Genomic DNA, 6,635 nt, shown 5'->3' on the forward strand with positions numbered 1-6,635 from the left:
TGTATATGCATAAGTGGCTGGATGTATGTGCTGGGGTTTGCGTGCGTATGAGGATGAATAGATACATGTACGTGCACGAATGGGTTTTTTTTGTGGTTGTGCGTATATGTTTGCACGCGTGCACACGTTTACATGCACCCGAATGTATGTGTATGTCTGCGTGCATGTGTGCGTGTCTGTGTGTGTGTCTGTCTGTCTGTGTGTGTGTGTGTGTGTGTGTGTGTGTGTGTCTGTGTGTGTCTGTGTGTGTGTGTGTGTGTGTGTATGTGTGGATGTGTGGGTGGGTGGGTGGGTCTTAGAACTGGTTTAGATTTTTCTTTGTTCGCCGTTGTAAACATAATTATATGCATGTGATACACCTTCGCTGTGGACCTGGATGGAGGCGGCGTCAACTACGATGGTGGAGGTGGAGGTGATGGTGGCAGCGGTGATGGTGGTGGAGGTGGTGATGGTGACAGCGGTGAAGGAGGTGGCATACATACATACTTCAACAGTTATATACACACATGCAGGAAGAGATGTATAGATATACACTCGTACGTGTAGTCGTACATACGTTTGACAAAGAACACACACTTATGCACATATACACGCACTTACACACACATGCTTATATACACATGCATTAGTAAATATACACACATGCGTTAAGAGATATATTAGATATATCAAAGGCGGTGCTCCAGCATGGCCGCAGTCAAAGGACTGAGACAAATGAACGGGGAAAGAACCAATGGTGTCAGCGGTGGAGGTGGTGATGGTGGCAGTGTTGGAGGTGTTGATGGTGGAGGTGGTGATGGTGGAGGTGGTGAATTGGAGGTGGTGATGGTGGAAGTGTTGGAGGTGTTGATGGTGGTGGTGGTGATGGTGGAGGTGGTGATGGTGGCAGTGTTGGAGGTGGTGATGGTGGAGGTGGTGATGGTGGAGGTGGTGATGGTGGAGGTGGTGATGGTGGCAGTGTTGGAGGTGGTGGTGGTGGTGGTGGTGATGGTGGAGGTGGTGATGGTGGTGGTGGTGATGGTGGAGGTGGTGATGGTGGAGGTGGTGATGGTGGCAGTGTTGGAGGTGGTGGGGTGGTGGTGGTGATGGTGGAGGTGGTGATGGTGGTGGTGGTGATGGTGGAGGTGGTGATGGTGGTGGTGGTGATGGTGGAGGTGGTGATGGTGGTGGTGGTGATGGTGGAGGTGGTGATGGTGGAGGTGTTGATGGTGGTGGTGGTGATGGTGGAGGTGGTGATGTGTGGTGGTGTTGGGGATGGGGGGGTGGTGATTGGTGGTGAGGTGTTTGGAGGGGTGGTGGTGATGGTGGCAGTGTTGGAGGTGTTGATGGTGGTGGTGGTGATGGTGGAGGTGGTGATGGTGGAGGTGGTGATGGTGGAGGTGGTGATGGTGGCAGTGTTGGAGGTGGTGGTGGTGGTGGTGGTGGCTGGTGTCACTGCTGTTGCTGCTACTGCTGCTGCTGCCACCGCTGCTGATGTTGCTACGTTTGGTGCTTGTAAGTAGTGATGGCGGCGAGGTTAGCTGCTGGTAGTTGAGGCGGAAAAGGCTTCTCCGTGACGATTGTGACGCTGATGGAAGTGATGCTGGTTTCAGTGGCTGCAGCGGTGCAACAGTGTTGCTGCTGTTGCGGCAGTAGTGTTGCGGTGGTAGTGGTTTCGTAGTGGTTTCGGCGGCGACGGTGAAAAGTCAGTGATGGTGACGATTGTGGCAGCGGGAGTGGCGGTAGCGGTGTTTGATGGTGGGCGGGAGCAGTAAAGCTGCTGGAGGTGCTGGGGCTTGAGATGGTAGGGGTGGTGGTTGATGTGGGTGTTGTGATGTGTTCGGATGTCGTCGTCGCTCGTCGTGTCATCGTCAGTGTGTGTGTTTCTGGTTATGGTTCTGGCTGGTAGTGTTGTTTAGGTGTGTTGTTGTGGGTGTGGGTGTTGGTGGTAGTGGTGTGGTGTGGTGGTGTTGGTGGTTGGTGTTTGTGGTGTTGGTGGTGGTGTGTGGCTTGGTGGTGTTGTGGTGTGGTGGTGGTGGTGGTGGTGGTGGCAGTGTTGGAGGTGTAGATGGTGGTGGTGGCGGCGGCGGCGGCGGCGGCGGTGTTATTACATAATAGACAAACCGCCATTGCTATGAACCAGCAAGGATCAACAAGTGCAGTTTGCCATTTTGCAGGCCTGCAGCTCGGCGCAGCTGAGTCTGGCTCAGCTCGGCAGCTGTGCAACACGCTGCCATGTTCTGTTGCACTTCGTTGCACTTTGCACTCTTCACTGCTACTAAGTCGACATCAGATTCTGCACCAAGTGACATTGCGATGCAACATCAACAACAACTAGCTCTCCATTACTGCAACCACTTTTTGTCGTCTGTCGTTTGCAACCGATTCGCGACTGGTTCGTGACTAGTTGTCGCTTGTTGCTAATGGTTGACACTGGTTGCTATTGGCCGTTATTGTTTACTAATAGCTGTCATTGTTCGCTAATTGTAGTCACTAGTTACTAATGGTCGTCAATGGTTGCTAATGCTCGTTACCAGTTGCTAACAGGTGCCGCTGATTGCTAATATTTGTCACTGGCTGCTAATGACCGCAACTGGTTGCTTATGGTCGTGATCTGCTGCTAAAGGCTGTTACTGGCTGTTAACGGTTGCCACTGGTCACTAACACTCGTCACTCCTTGATAGTGTTTGTCACAAGTTTCTAACGACTATCGCTGCTGCTAATGACCGTTTACTATTTGCTAATGACTGCTATTGGTTGCTGATGACATTTTGTTGTTTCCTAATGACTTTTACTGGTCGCAAATGGCAGTTAGTGTTTGCTAATGGTTGCCACTGGTCACTTAAATTTGTCACTTGTTGCTAATGGCTGCCACACGTTGCTAATGACCGTTTGCTGGTTGATAATATTTGCCACTAGTTGCTACTCGCAGTCATCGGTTACCGGTCACTTGCTGCTAATGCTTGTCAGTAGTTGCTAACGGTTGCTACCAGTTGCGACTATGTCTATTATGTTAAACATATTGTTTTGCAATACGCGTGATGATTTTGTGTAGGGCGCGTTTGTGTGTTTGTGTGTAAGGTGTGTTTCTTTGTGTGTGTGTGTGTGTAAGGTATGTTTGTATGTGTGTGTGTGTGTGTAAGGTGTGTTTGTGTGTGTGTGTGCGTGTGTAGTATTTATGTATGTGAGTGCACGTGACTTAGATACTACTCATACGAAAGTAGTATGTAGTTCCATATTAGGTATTGAAACACATGTGATTAAATTTTACAAGTTTTCTATTTTCATATGAATATATATATGCACGTATGAATGTCTGCATGTATGTATGTCCGTATATATGTGTCCATTGTGTAAGTATTCATATATGTATGTCTATATGTATAATTGTTTGTATGCATATAAGCGTGTATGTATTTATGTTACAATGTGTGATTGTATGTATACATGTTTGTATGTATGTGTGTATTCGTATATATATATGTGTGTGTGTGTGTGTGTGTGTGTGTGTGTGTGTGTGTGTGTAATGAAATAAGTGTATGTATGTTATTTACATTTGACGGATATTTGTCCTCATCTAGTTTGTTGTTAACACAACGTTTCGGCTGATATACCTTCCAGCCTTCATCAGGTGTCTTGGGTTCTCATTCTTAAGGTATTTTTCGATGTTATTATTATTATTATCATTATTATTATTATTATTATTATTATTATATTATTATTATTGTTATTATTATTATTATTATTATTATTATTATTATTATTATTCATGTCTCTACCTGGAATCGAACTCGGAAACTTGGGGTTAGTAGCCCGCGCTCTTAACCACATGGGTGTGTGTATGTGTGTACATAAATATGTGTGTGCATGCATATGTGTGTATCTATTACCTATGTGTGTATGTCTTTTAGAAAGAAACACGAAGAAATAAAGAGAGGGGGCATTTTTTTTAAAACTGTGGATTTAGCGATCAATCACTTTACGATTATATATATATATATTCTATATATATATTATTATATATATATCCAATAAACGATTGTAGTGGCGGTTTTTTTGACTATTTTTAATTTTATGTATTGATTAAGTCTTTCCTTGTTACAATAGTGGTTTTGTCTCTAATATATTTTATATATACTAGTATATATATATACCAAATAATTTACTAAGTGTCATTAATTCTATTATATCCAATGTAACTATAGTTTCAATATAAATAACAGAATCAATGTCACAGGCGGCGATAGCAGGCCAAACATAGCATTAATAGCCGAGGGATTAAATTAATCAAGGACATTAAATTAATTATATATATATATATATATATAGTAAAGTTTCTTTGCCAGCATAACGTGGCAGTCCTGACTAGGATTATGTTACTACTTTTTAACCCCAGGAAAACATCTTTTCCTGCTGGTTTGTCGACACATGAACTGTGCCCTAGACATACTGTTAGCAAGGGGTCTCACTGCTGCCTTCTAGCTGTTGGCAGTACCAGCAGACCAATGGTTTCTGCGTTATTTCTCTTCCTTGGTACTGGACAACCACCCGGCTTCTTTCTGTTTCCGTCTACCAAATCCACTCACAAGGCATCTCTCTCCTATGCACTTAGTCATCGCTTCCTGTATTTCCGCTGATGTTCGCAACACTCCGTCTCTTTTGCTGAGAATAGTGGTAGGCTGTCGAAGTAGGCACTGAAATCCATCCTGCGATCCAGCACGCCTTTCGTCCCAAACATTCGGGTAAAGTTTTGCCGAAATGCCGCACACATCTGCCCGAAACTGAGTAGCATGCGTCCATTATGGACGCCAAAGACCGTGATATTGTTGCCGTGTTGTCTCTGCCACTCGGGTCCATCGAGCGGCTTTCGCCCCTTTGTGACCTGGAGTACGTGCCTCAACTCTGACAATACAGCCCTTGTGCTTAGAGTTGAAGAATTAGTCGAGAGTCAATTTCCCAGCGAGTACGATTCTTTTCCCAATTGCTCCTTCAAAGTTTCTAAGTTCCCCCCTATTCTTTTTTTTCTACGGTTACGGCCTTACTTAAACCCAATGCAGTGTACTTACATTATTGATGACTGACCAGCAGCCAGTGAGTTCCTCCACAGATTAGCGAGAGGGGATCCAAGTTTGTGTAGATACACCTTCAGGACAAGAGTAGGGAACCTATCAGGGCCTACTGCTGAATTGTGTTTAAATTCGTTTATTTCCACTAAGATATCAGGGACGCCAAAAGTTATGACCGATATTTATATAAATACTTTCGGTCTACTAAAGTATCTATGTTTTCACTCTGCCTATCTATCTATCTATCTATCTATCTATCTATCTATCTATCTATCTATCTATCTATCTATCTATCTATCTATCTATCTATCTGATCGAAAAACTTACCCTTTTTTCTTTCTCCCCAAAAAGAAAAGCTCTACCTTGTAATGGTGTCCCCTGTCTGTGTGCAGCCCTGTGTGGCTTATAAAGAAATATATCTATCTGTCTGTCTGTCTATCTGTATATATGTATATATATATTGTCTCCCTTCAATTTACAGTTTCACTGATTTCATATATTACTTATAGATACCAACAGGACGCTTTATCGATCTCACCCGAACTTTTCACCAAAGTTGTGTAATTTTTAAATATTTTTTCTCTCTCACAGAACACTTTTTTTCTTTTTAGTTTTTATCATTTATTATATCATTTTTCTCTGGCTTTTTCTTCTATGAATTTCTACCTTTTTCTTTTACTTCCGCCTCTTTGGGATCATACCTTCTTTCCAGGTAACATAATATCACAGCTCAACCCTTTGCATGCACTCCTATCACACCTTCCGCATTCGTCTTGCCTTTCCTTTCATCTCATACTTGCGCTCGCTCAACTCTCCTCACATTCACGCCTTCTTCAGAAACACTCAATGATTATATTCACACACACATACACACAAACACACAAACACATGCACAATAGCACATCACACACCCCCACTGTCCTATGCCCCATGTATTTCTGCACTTGCATGCTTCTACACACATACACACACACCCCAAAAAAAAACACCCGCACCACTCCATCCGCCCAAATAAAAACTCTAAACAAGGATACACTCATATATTTACACGGACAGAAACGCCCTCTACTGTCTTTTTTACTACCTGCGCCCCTATAGGGCTACATTCCCATCTTACTCATAATCCTCCCTCCACACATTGTTTCTTCTTTCACCGATTTTTCTTCTTTCAAACAGTCCCTATGTTTTTTCTCTTAATTCTGGCAAAGGACTGACGTCCGAAACGTTGTCGTTAGGCTAATGAAGTGTTGTTAACTTATATATATAATAGGTTCCTGCTCCTTGTTTTTTCGGCTGTGTCCCTTTTCTATCCTGAGCGTTATACTAATACATCTGTTTGTTTTGTACACCACCTGTCTTCGTCTTTTGTTTTTTTTTCATAAACTCTCCCGACATATATATATATATATATATATATATATATATATATATATATATATATATATAATATATATATCTATATATATATATATATATATATATGTATACAAAGTGTTCAGTTACATCTGGCGATATTTTGTCTCATTTTCTTTCATCAGCTTCATGTACTGGCGAACAGTCAACGGCATTGGAGAATGTAAAGATTAAAGT

Source organism: Octopus sinensis, unplaced genomic scaffold (genome assembly GCF_006345805.1).
Source record: "Octopus sinensis unplaced genomic scaffold, ASM634580v1 Contig19978, whole genome shotgun sequence".
In the NCBI taxonomy this organism is placed as follows: Eukaryota; Metazoa; Mollusca; class Cephalopoda; order Octopoda; family Octopodidae; genus Octopus; species Octopus sinensis.